Here is a 12,791-nt window from a genome sequence, read left to right on the forward strand (position 1 = left end):
ACAAGGCATACTAAGAGGTGAATACACAGTTTGAAGAGAATGAACAAGCATCAGAACCAGAGACAGATATGGCTGGACTGTTGGAATGATCAGACCAGGAATTTTTAAAACCATGATCAATATGCTAAGGGCTTTAGTGTGAAAAGCAGACAGCATGCAAGAACAGATGGATGATATAAAGCAGAGAGAAGGAAATTCTAAGAAAGAATCAAAAGAGGAATGCTTGAGATCAAAAACAACATAACAGAAATGAGGAATTCCTTTGATGTGCTCATTAGTAGACTGGGCAAGGCTGAAGAAAAAAATCTCAGAGCTTGAGGATATACCAGTTCGGATCCCTGGTGTGGACATGGCACCGCCTGGCAAGCCATGCTGTGGTAGGCGTCCCACATATAAAGTGGAGGAAGATGGGCACGGATGTTAGCTCAGGGCCAGGCCTCCTCAGCAAAAAGAGGAGGATTGGCAGCAGATGTTAGCTCAGGGCTGATCTTCCTCAAAATAAAAAAGAACTTCCCCAAATTAATGTCAGAAACCAAACCACAGATCTAGGAAGCTCAGAGAATACGAAGCAAGAGAAAATCAAAGATAAAAAATAATCCTCAGGGGGCCGGCCCAGTGGCAGAGCTGTTAAGTAGACATGTTCAGCTTCAGTGGCCTGGGGTTCACTGGTTCAGATCCCAACTGCGGACATGGCACTGCTTGTGAAGCCATGCTGTAGTAGGTGCCCCACATATAAAGTCACGGAAGATGGGCACAGACGTTAGTTCAGGGCCAGTCTTCCTCAGCAAAAAGAGGAGGATTGGCAGCAGTTAGCTCAGGGCTAATCTTCCTCAAAAAATAATAATAACAATAATCATGAAAGAAGCTGGAGGAGAAAAGTCTTACCTATAAAAGAACAAAGAATTACATCTGACTCCTCCTCAGAAGCAATGCAAGCACAAAGAGAGCGGTGTGAAATACTTAATGTTGGGAGAGAGAAAAGAAAAACCACCCTAGAATTATGTACACTGTAAAATTATCCTTCCGAAGTGAAAGACAAAGACTTTCTCTGACAAACAAAAACTGAAGGAGTTTGTTGCCAGTGGGCCTGACCTGCAAGAAATGTGAAAAGAAGTTCTTCAGAGAGAAGAAAAATGATACAGGTCAGAAACACTAATTTACCTAAAGAAAAGAAGAGCATCAGAGAATGCATCAATGAAGGTATAATGAAAACTTTGATTTTTCTGATTCTTAATTGATCTAACTGTTCAAAGTAATAATGGCAACAATGTATTTGATTAGTCCTATGCATATATATGCTTATTATGTTTATGTATGAGTAAAATGAATGACAGAACTGACAGAAAAGAATGGAAGGGAGGAAATTAGAAACATCTTGTTATTATAAGGTACTTGTACCACTATGAAGCAGTATAGTGTTATTTGCAAGTGGACTTGGATTAGCTCTAAATACATATTGCAAACACTAGGGCAACCGTGAAGAAAAAAAAAGTATGAGTAATATGTTAAAAACTGAGAGAAAATGGAATTATATAAAATGTTCCATTAAAACTACAAAAGCTAGTAAATATGTGGAGACAAAAACACAAAGACCAAGGGCAACAAATAGAAAACAGAAACAGATTTGGTAGATAACAACTCAACTGTATCCATAAACATCTTAAACATAAATGGTCTAAATGTACCAATTAAAAGACAGAAATTGTCACAGTGAATCAAAAAACAAGACTCAACTATAGGTTGTCTACAAGAAACCCACTTACAATACAAAGACATATACTGATTAAAAATCAATGGATGGAGAAAGACATACCATGTCAGCACTGATCAAAACAAGGTGAGAATAGCTATATTAATTTCAGACACAGCAGACTTCAGAGCAAGGAAAGTTACCAGGATAAAGAGTGGCATTATATCATGGTAAAGGTGTCAATACCATCAGACACAGCAACTCTTAACATGTGTGTGCCTAAAACAGAGCATCAAAATATGTGAGGCAGAAACTGATAGAACTACAAGGAGAAATACATGAATCGACTCTTATAGTTGGAGACTTTAACACCTCTCTATCAGAAATGGACAGATCCAGTAGGTAGAAAATCAGTAAGGACATACTTGAACTGAACAGCACCATTAATCACCCGGATACAACATCTATAGACTGCTTTATCCAATAACAGCAGAATATACATTCATTTCAGGCTCACATGGAACATTCACCAAGATAGATCACATTTTGAGACATAAAACACACGTCAACAAATTTTAAATAATAGAAATCATATAATGTCTGCTCTCAAATCACAGAGAAACTGTAAAATATTATTAACTAAATGACAATGAAAATACAACTTATCAAGATTTGTGGGATGTAGCAAATGCAGCGCTTAGAGGGAATTTATATAGCACTGAATGCATATAGTAGAAAAGAAGAAAGACCTTATATCAATAATCTAAGCTTCCTCGTTAGGAAACTAGAAACAAAAAGCAAATTAAATCCAAATAAGCAGAAGAAAAGAAATAATAAAAATTAAACCAGAAATCAAAGAAATGAAACACAGACTCAATAGAGAAAAATAAACAGAACCAAAAGCTGGTTCTTTGAGAAAATGAATAAAATTAATAAACCTCTAGCCAGGACAACCAAGAGAAAACACAAATTACAAATAATCGGAAATGAAAGAGGAGATAACTACAGAACTCACAGACATTAAAAGGATAATCAACAAGTACTATGAACAAGTCTATGCCCACAAATTTAATAACCCAGATGAAACAGATCAATTCCTTGAAAGACACAAACTGCCAAAACTCACACATGAAGAAACAAGATAATCTGAATAGGCCTATATCTACTAAAGAAACTCAATCAATAATTAACAGCCTCCCAAAACAGAAAGCACCAGGCCCAGATAAGTTCACTGGCAAATTCTACCAAACATTTAAGTAAGAAATTATACTGCTTTCATACAATCTCTTTCAGAGGATATAAGCAGAGGGACCTGAAACCATAAAACTCCTAGAAGAAAATATAGGCAATACACTCTTTGACATGGGTCTTAGCAGCATCTTTTCAAATACCATGTCTACTAAAGCAAGGAAAAGAAAAGACAAAATACACAAATGGGACTATATCAGACTAAAGAGCTTCTACAAGGCAAGGGAAAACAGGATTGAAACAAAAACACAACCCACTAAGTGGGGGAAAAATATTTTCAAATCATATATCCAACAAAGGCTTAATCTCTATTAATATATAAACAACTCACACAACTCAACAACAAAAAATAAAACAACCCAATGAAAAAATGGGCAGGAGACAAGAACAGACATTTCTCCAAAGAAGATATACAGATGGCCAATAGGTACAGGAAAAGATGCTAATCATCACTGATCATCAGGGGAATGCCAATCAAAACTACACTAAGATAGCACCTTACATCCATTAGAATGGTTAAAGTAACCAAAACAAACAATAACAAATGCTGGAGGAGTTGTGGAGAAAAAGGAACCCTCACACACTGCTGGTGGGAATGCAAACTGGTGCAGCCACTATGGAAACAGTATGGAGATTTCTCAAAAAATTAAAAATAGAAATACCATATGACCCAGCCATCCCACTACTGGATATGTATCCAAAGAACATGAAATCAGCAATTCAAAGAGACCCATGGACCCCTATGTTCATTGCAGCATTATTCACAATAGCCAAGATGTGGAAGAAATCTAAGTGCCCATCAACTGATTACTGGATAAAGAAGATGTGGTGTACACACACACACACACACACACACACACACACACACAAACACTGGAATACTACTCAGCCATAAAAAATGATAAAATCGTCCCACTGACAACAACATGGATGGACCTTGAGGGTATTATGTTAAGCAAAATAAGGCAGATAGAGAAAGACAATCTTTGTATGACTCCACTCATATGTGGTAGACAAACAAACATGTGGACAAAGAGAAGAGGTTAGTGGTTACCAGGAGAAAGGCAGGGTGAGGGGTGGGCACAAAGGGTGAAGTGGTGCACCTATACTATGACTGACAAATAACAAGGTACAACTGAAATTTCACAAAGTTGTAAATTACCATAACCTCAATAAAAATTTTTAAAATTTTTAAAATTAAAAAAAAAAAAAAGAAAGGCTGGCCTGGTGGCATAGTAGTTAGGTTCACGCACTCCACTTCGGTAGTCTGAGGTTCACAGGTTCAGATCCCAGGCATGGACCTATATGCCACTCATCAAGCCATGCTTTATTCATAATTACCCAAACTTGGAAGCAACCAAGATGTCCTCCTGTAGGTGAATGAATAAATTAACTGTGGTACATTCAGACAATGGAATACTATTCAGTTCTAGAAAGAAATCAGCTATCAAGCCTCGAAAAGACATGGAAAAATCTTAAATGCATATTACTAGATGAAAAAAGCTAGTCTGAAAAGGCTACATATTATATAATTCCAACTATATGACATTCTGGAAAAGGGAAAACTATGGAAATGGTAAAAAGATCAGTGGTTGCTAGGGACCAGGGGGAGGGAGGGATGAATAAGTGGAAAACAGGAATTTTAGGGCAGTGAAACTATTATGTATGATGATACACAATGGTGGATACATGGCATTATACATTTGTCCAAACCCATAGAACATACAACATCAAGAGTGGACTCTAATGTGAACTACGGACTTTGGTGATAATGATGTGTCAATGTAGGTTCACTGATTGTAACAAATGTACCACCCTGGTGAGGGATGTTGATAATAGAAGAGGCTATACTTGCTTGGGAACATGGAGTATATAGGAAATCTCAGTACCTTCCTCTTAATTTTGCTGTGAACCTAAACCTGCTCTAAAAAGACAAATCTTAAAAAAAAAAAAAAAAAAAGGAGGAGGAAACAAATGCATACTACTATACTATGTGAAAGAAGCCAATCTGAATAGGCTACATACTGTATGATTCCAACAGTACACGACACTCAGGAAATGGCAAAACTACGGAGACAATAAAAAGATTAGTGGCTGTCAGGGTTACACAAACTCTTCCAAGAAAGTGATTAGGAGTGAATACTTGCAACTCATTCTATGAGGCCAGCATTGCTTTTGCTCCTCAAACCAAACAAAGACATTCTAAGAAAAGAAAACTACAGGTCAATATCTCTCATGAATACAGATGCAAAAATTCCTTTACAATTTAAAAAACTTGAACATATCAATATATACAAATGGTAATACATCACAACCAAGTGGAATTTATCCCAGGAATGCAAGGTTGGCTTAACATTGGAAAACAACCAATGTACTTCATTATATTAAAGAATAAAAAAGACATAAATATACATCAACATATTAAAAATATATGGAAAAATTATCTGGGAAAATCTAATATCAACAGCTAATAAAAACTCTCAGCAAACTAGGAATAGAAGGAAACCCCGTGACTTCAAATGTAATGTTAAAAGATTAAATACCTTTCCCCTAAAATCAAGAAGAAAGCAAAGATGCTCATTCTCACCACTTCTATTCAACATTGCACTGGGGGTTCTAGTAGGTATAATAAGAAATAAAAGGCATCTAGATTAGAAAGGATAAAGTAAGACTGTCTTATTCATAGTTGGCATGATTTTCTATTAAGAAAATCCTATGGAATCAACAAGCTACTAAAAATAATAAGAGGGGCCAGCCTCATGGCCGAGTGGTTAAGTCCACTGCAGCAGCCCAGGGTTTCATTGGTTCCAATCCTGGGTAGGGACATGGCACTGCTCATCAGGCCATGCTGAGGTGGCGTCCCACATGCCACAACTAGAAGGACCCACAACTAAGAATATACAACTATGTAGCAGGGGGCTTTGGGGAGAAAGAGGAAAAATTAAAATATTTTTTAAAAAGATAAGAAACTTTCAGCAAGGTTGCAGGATACCAGATCAACAAACAAAAATTACACTTTACAAAAGACTATAAGAGCACCAAAAAATATCAAATATTTAGAGATGAAGGTGAAGAAAGATGTACAAACACTGCATATTCATTGCTAAGATAAATTAAAGACTTAAATGAAGAGACAAACTACATTCATGGATCAGCAGACTAAATACGGTTAAGATATCAATTCTCCCCGAAAATGATGTGGGGATTAAAATGCAGTCTAAATAAAAAATACTAGCAGCTTTATTTCTACAACTTGACAATCTAATTCTAAAATTCATATAAAAATGTGAAGAATCTATAATGGCCAAAATGACTTTGAAAGAGAAGAACAAAGTTGAAGGACGGACCCCACCTGACCTAAATGGTTCTTATAAAGCTATAGTAATCAAGAATACTGTGGTACTCAAGTAAAGGCAGACAAAGAGATCAACGGAAGAGAACAGAGTCCATAAATAAACCCATATATATATATGGTCAACAGGTTTTCAGCAAATGGGTGGTAAAGGCAATTCAGCAGAGAAAGGACAGTCTGTTCCACAAACAGCTCTGGGAAAACTTGATATTTAAAATCAAGTAAGTAGCCTTTGATTGTGCAAAAACTACCTCAAATGGATCATCGACCTAAATGTAAAACATAAAAATATAAAACTTCTGGGAGAAAACATTATGTTCAACATAGTTCAGTTAAACAAATGCAAATTAAAACCACAAGGAGAAACCACTACAGACACACTTTAATTAAAATGTGTGATCATACCAAAATTAAAATGACTGATCATACCAAGTGCTGCAGAGAATGTTGAGAAACAGGAACTCTCGTAGACTGCTGGTAGAATTGTTAAATGGCACAAACACATTTTGCAAAATAGTTTGACAGTGTCTCAAAAAAATTAAGGATACATCTACCATGTGACTCAGCTAGTCCACTCTTTGGTATTTATGCAATAAAAATTAAAGCATACGTCCATACAAAGATTTGTATAATATTCCAAGCAGCTTTATTTGTAATAACCCAAAACTGGAAACAGCCTGAATGTTCATCAATTACAGAATGGATAAACAAATTATGGTACGTCCATACAATGGAACAGAGGTCAGCAATAAAAAGGAATGAACTACTGACACACACAAGATGGAAGAATCTCAAAATAATTATGCTGAGTGAAAGAAGGCAGATAAAAAAGTGTACATACTGGATGTATCCAATTTTTACATCCTAGAAAATTCAAACTAATTTACAGTGACAGAAAGCAGAACAGTAATTGCCTGGGCAAGGGTAGGGATGGGAAGACAAGGAAAAAGAGAGTACACTGAATCACAAGGAACTTTTGCTACTGAGTGTGGTGATGGTTTTAGAAACTTATCAAATTTTTCACTTTAAATATGTCCAATTTAGTGTATGTCAATTGTACCTCAAGAAAGTTTAACAGAAGGTCCGACATATTGAACACAAGTTTTTAATACCTTTATTGTCATAAGATTATTATGTGTGTGTGTTTCTTTAAAAATTAAGTTTACTAAAAAAATTTTTTTAAGAGTTAGCATTCAAACATGTTGTGTTGTTGAAGAGTACAGAGAAAAGAACAAAGGGAAGAGATTAGCATCGAGCAAAAACAGAGGATAAACCTGCACGTGGATTTCATTAGAACTTCTAAGTTCTAAAGTTTTCTTTAATAGTTAATCTTTAAGGAAACATACTAGAAATTTAAAAATTAAATATTAAAAAAACTACAACCTATTTTACAGAAAAATATTTTTGTTCTACAATCAAAAAGTCTTATAAAAACAGTATAGAATTTAACACCTAATTTAAAAGATACAGCTAGAATTAGGTCCTCATTTACCCTCTCCTAAAAATACCGCAAGGACAAAAGAAAAAATCTAATCAAATATCTTTGGTACACAGAAAACCCTTTAAAAAAGAAATCTGTAGTTTATAAGTTATATCATGCAAAAATTTAAAAGACTAAAGATTGTGAGCTATTTACAATGAAAGTCAGAAACAACTACTAAGTTTTTCAATAATGATAAAAAGTAGTATAATAAATAAAATATGACACCTAATAAGGTATCAGGGTCAATTTTATCACAAATTTAAAAATAGATCTTAACTGTGGCTTACACACATCCAGCAATTTTTTCAGAAAAATAACACTGATGTCTAACAAATCTGCACAAGGTCAAGAGCTAAGACTTTCTCCCCTTATCTTTCCTTGGCAATATCCCCTTCTACTAGTACCATGGAAAGAAGGAAACAGATTTGAAGTGCTCGGGAAGACTAAACTGAAGAAATTAGGGGAAGCAACCACAGCACCTACAAACACAAGGGGAGTCTCCTTTTCTGCTGTCTCAGCTTGTTTCATCCCATTAAAGGATTCCCTGCATCAAGTCTCTGCAGGTAGCTAATCCCATCTGCTGCACCTAATCCTCTTTTACCTAAAAATCTAAACCTCCCAATGACAGAAACAAGCTATGTTTTCTAGGAAAGATACTTAGACACTTACGGTAATTCTGGTAACAATCTTAATGATTAATATAAAATCCTACTTTGTTCCTAGCAACTTTTATGTATCTATTTATCACCAGTGGTCCACTATCATAGTTATCAAGGATTCACGTGAAAGTATCCTATGTCCTGATAAACTACAGTTGCAGTATTAAAAAATTACAGTGATACCACATTAATTTGACATATCAAGGTACTTACTTGTTGCCAATTTCTAGTTTTAAAAGACTTTACAGTCAAAAAGGGTTAAAAGATAGACACAGAAAAAGTACAATTAAAAATTTTAAGACCAGTGGAGTGAACTATAAGCTAATAGAAAAACAAATACATTTTGTATTAAGGTATAAGAAATGATGAAGCAAGCTTCAAAACTGTGCGTAACACAGGCATTTAAGCTACAACAGTGAATTAAAGTTCCCCATGACTTTCAATTTAAATGTGCTCTACTAATATTAACCATAGGGTCTAAAAAGGAGCCCTGAAGCTCAAAGTAAAACTCAGCCTTGCCTTCCCTGACCTATCCCTATGCTCCCATCAACAGAAGGTTAAAAAGAGTGTGGTGCGGAAATAGAACATAAAATCTTTTAAAACTCATATGGGGTAACAAAAGACCCCAAACAGCCAAAGCAATCCTGAGAAACAAGAACAAAGCTGGAGGCATCACAATCCCTGACTTCAAAATATACTACAAAGCTACAGTAATCAAAACAGCATGGCACTGGTACAAAAACAGACACACAGATCAAAGGAACAGAATTGAAAGCCCACAAATAAAGCCACACATCTACGGACAGCTCATCTTCAACAAAAAAACCAAGAACATACAATGGAGACAGGAAAGCCTCTTCAATAAATGGTGCTGGGAACACTGGCCACATGCAAAAGAATGAAAGTAGACCATTAGCTTTCTCCATACACAAAAGTAGACTCAAAATGGACCAAAGACTTGAAAGTAAGACCTGAAACCAAAAAATTTCCAGAAGAAAACATAGGCAGTACACTTCTTGACATCAGCCTTAAAAGGATCTTTTTGAATACCATGTCTTCTCCAGACAAGGGAAATAAAAGAAAAAATAAAGAAGTAGGACGTCATCAGACTAAAGAGCTTCTGGAAGGCAAAGGAAACCAGGATCAAAACGAAAAAACAACCCACCAACTGGGAGAAAATATTTACAAATCATATATCTGACAAAGGGTTAGTCTCCATAATATATAAAGAACTCACACAACTGAACTCCAAAAATCAAACAACCTGATCAAAAAGTGGGCAGAGGATATGAACAGACAATTTTGCAAAGAAGATATACAGATGGCCAATAGGCACATGAAAAGATGCTCAGTATCACTAATTAACAGGGAAATGCAAATCAGAACTACACTTAGATATCACCTTACACCTGTTAGAATGGCTATAGTCACCAAGATAAAAAATAACAAATGTTGGAGAGGTTGTGGAGAAAAGGGGACCTTCATACACTGCTGGTGGGAATGCAAACTGGTGCAGCCACTATGGAAAACAGTTAGGAGATTCCTCAAAAAACTAAAAATAGAACTACCATACGATCCAGCCATCCCACTACTGGGTATTTATCCAAAGAGCCTGAAGTCAGCAACCCCAAAAGTCCTGTGCACCCCAATGTTTATTGCAGCACTGTTTACAATAGCCAAGACGTGGAAGCAACCTAAGTGCCCATCAACAGACGAATGGATAAAGAAGATGTGGTACATATATACAATGGAATACTACTCAGCTGCAAAACAGAACAAAATCATTCCATTTGCAATAACGTGGATGGACCTTGAGAGAATTATGTTAAGTGAAATAAGCCAGCGAGAGAAAGATAATCTGTGTATGACTCCACTCATATGAGGAATTTAAAACTATGGACCAAGAACAGTTTAGTGGATACCAGGGGAAAGGTGGGGTGGGGGTGGGCACAAAGGATGAAGTGGTGCACCTACAACATGACTGAGAAACATTAATGTACAATTGAAATTTCACAAGATTGTAACCTATCAATAACTCAATTAAAAAAAAGCAAAAAAAATAAAAAAAATAAAAGCAAAAACATTAAAAATAGAAATACCATACAACCCATCTATCCACTACCAGGTATTTATCCAAAGGACTTGAAATCAACAATACAAAGAGATTTATGCACGCCTATGTTCACTGCAGCAGTATTATTCACAATAGCCAAGACATGGAAGCAACTTAAGTGCCAATCAACTGATGAGTGGATAAAGAAGATGTGGTATGTATGTATGTATGTATGTGTATCACACACACACACACACACACACAGTGGAATACTACTCAGCCATAAAAAAGACAAAATCATCCCATTCACAATGACTAGAATGGACCTTGAGGGTATTATGTTAAGCAAAATAAGCCAGACAGAGAAAAACAAACATCAAATAATTTCACTCATTTGTGGAAGATAAACAAACTTATGGACAAAGAGAATTGTTTAGTGGTTACCAGGGGAAAGGGGGGTGGGAAGAGGTGAAGGGGTACATTTATATGGTATCTGACAAACAATAATGTACAACTGAAATTTCACAATGTTATAAACTATTATGACCACAATAAAAAGAACAAGTAAGTAAAAGTTAAAATTAAAAAAAAAAAAAAAAAGATTGTGGTGAACCAAAGTAAAATGACCGTGTCCTCCTAAAAGGAATCTAGGACTCAAGTCTTCTACCATCCATGCACAGGATCAAGTAAGAGCCCATACTACTCATCCCTTTCAAACACTCTAAGCCTCACCAGATTATTTCCCTTAAATCTACCAGGATTAATCTAATTACGACTTTGCCCCTGTTCAAATCAGTCACCAAAAGAAACCCCAGACTCCAGGTCAATCCTCACCTACCTCTTTCTTACTCAGCTATGAATATCTCCTATTTTGTCCACACCTTCCATTCCTCCTCAACAGCAGAAACCATTTTCTTCCACTGTACTCTCTGGAACTCAGTATCAAAGAGCGGCTATATAACTCAAACTTTTCTCTAACATTCCCTTGAGCCTCTTGCTCTAACAAAATCCTAGATCACCCCTGAATATCCAGTTCACTCTGCAGCTATCTCAAGTAAATGTCGGCTTTTTTATGCCAACAGCTCTGGTTTCAGTGGGTATGAGGGTGGAGTGGGTTTTCTTGCTCCTCAATTCTAAACCACTCTCTCTAAAGCCCTCCGGGGACAAAATCTCCTATCACCAGACCTTATCACTCACTACAGTGATGTTACAGTGATGATCGATCCCATAGGGCAGGATCTGGCAAAGAACAAGCCCTCCAGCCATCTGCTTGTTTCTGAACAGCTCCAGAGCTAAGAATGATTTTAATGTTTTAAAATGGTTTTAAAAAATTCAAAAAAAGAATTTTTCATGACACGTGAAAATTAGGTAAAATTCAAATTTCCGTGTCCATAATAAAGTGTTATGGGAACACTGCAGCATCCATTTGTTTACAAACTGTCTACGGCTATTTCTGTGCTACAACAGCACAGAGTTGAGTATGAGACAGAGCCTGTATGGCCCACAAACCCTAAAATATTTACTATCTTGCCCCTGAGAGAAAAAGTTAGCACCTACATTAATGTCACTCTCCAACAATACTCCCATTTTACTTCTCTGAGATTTCAATACACAACTAGATGATCTTTTATAGCTTCCAATCTCAGTTCCTAGACAGCCTCTCTTCCAATGATCTTATCTTCAGCCCCTCCACCCCTGAACACATCCTAGACTCTGATATTACTAAAGATTTGCAACCCTTCAATAATCTCTATTGCATACATCCTACTCTCTGACTACCTCGCATATTTCCAATTCACTCTCTACTACTCCAACAATCCTTTCATTCTGCCAGGAACTACAATTTATTAACCATTAATTATTAGTGTCCTTCATCCTCTATTGTCCTCACTTCCCTATCTACTGAGCATAAATATGATTCATCTTTATAACCTCCCTTGCTCTCAACACTTTCACTGTACTCATATGGTAAAATAATAACCTGATTAAACCACACTCTGCAACCACATGCATACAGGTAAACAAGATTGGGGAAAAATAAAAAGCTGAGCGAACTGGTCACACTTTAAATTTTCGACCATGAACTTCAAGTGGAACCCTGTGGCCACTCAGCAATCATACCACATTTCCCTAGTAAATTTTCTTTCCCATTATTCTAGTTAACTCTCTTTTTTTTTTTTTTGCTTGACTCTCTACACTCCTCTCTCACCCTCACATCTGATAACTTTGTTCTCACTTCACTGAGAAAACCTAAAGTTGCCAGATTTACCACAAATTCCCACCACTACATCTATCTATGCCCAGTG

General features: G+C 36.2%; 1 protein-coding gene across 29 annotated transcripts in view; it reads right to left on the reverse strand.

Moving 5' to 3' along the window:
* The window catches only part of MLLT10 (MLLT10 histone lysine methyltransferase DOT1L cofactor), a 256,466-nt gene that overhangs the window by 85,417 nt on the left and 158,258 nt on the right, over positions 1 to 12,791 (reverse strand). The window lies entirely within an intron of this gene.

The sequence above is a fragment of the Equus przewalskii genome, chromosome 30, assembly GCF_037783145.1.
Source record: "Equus przewalskii isolate Varuska chromosome 30, EquPr2, whole genome shotgun sequence".
NCBI lineage: Eukaryota > Metazoa > Chordata > Mammalia > Perissodactyla > Equidae > Equus > Equus przewalskii.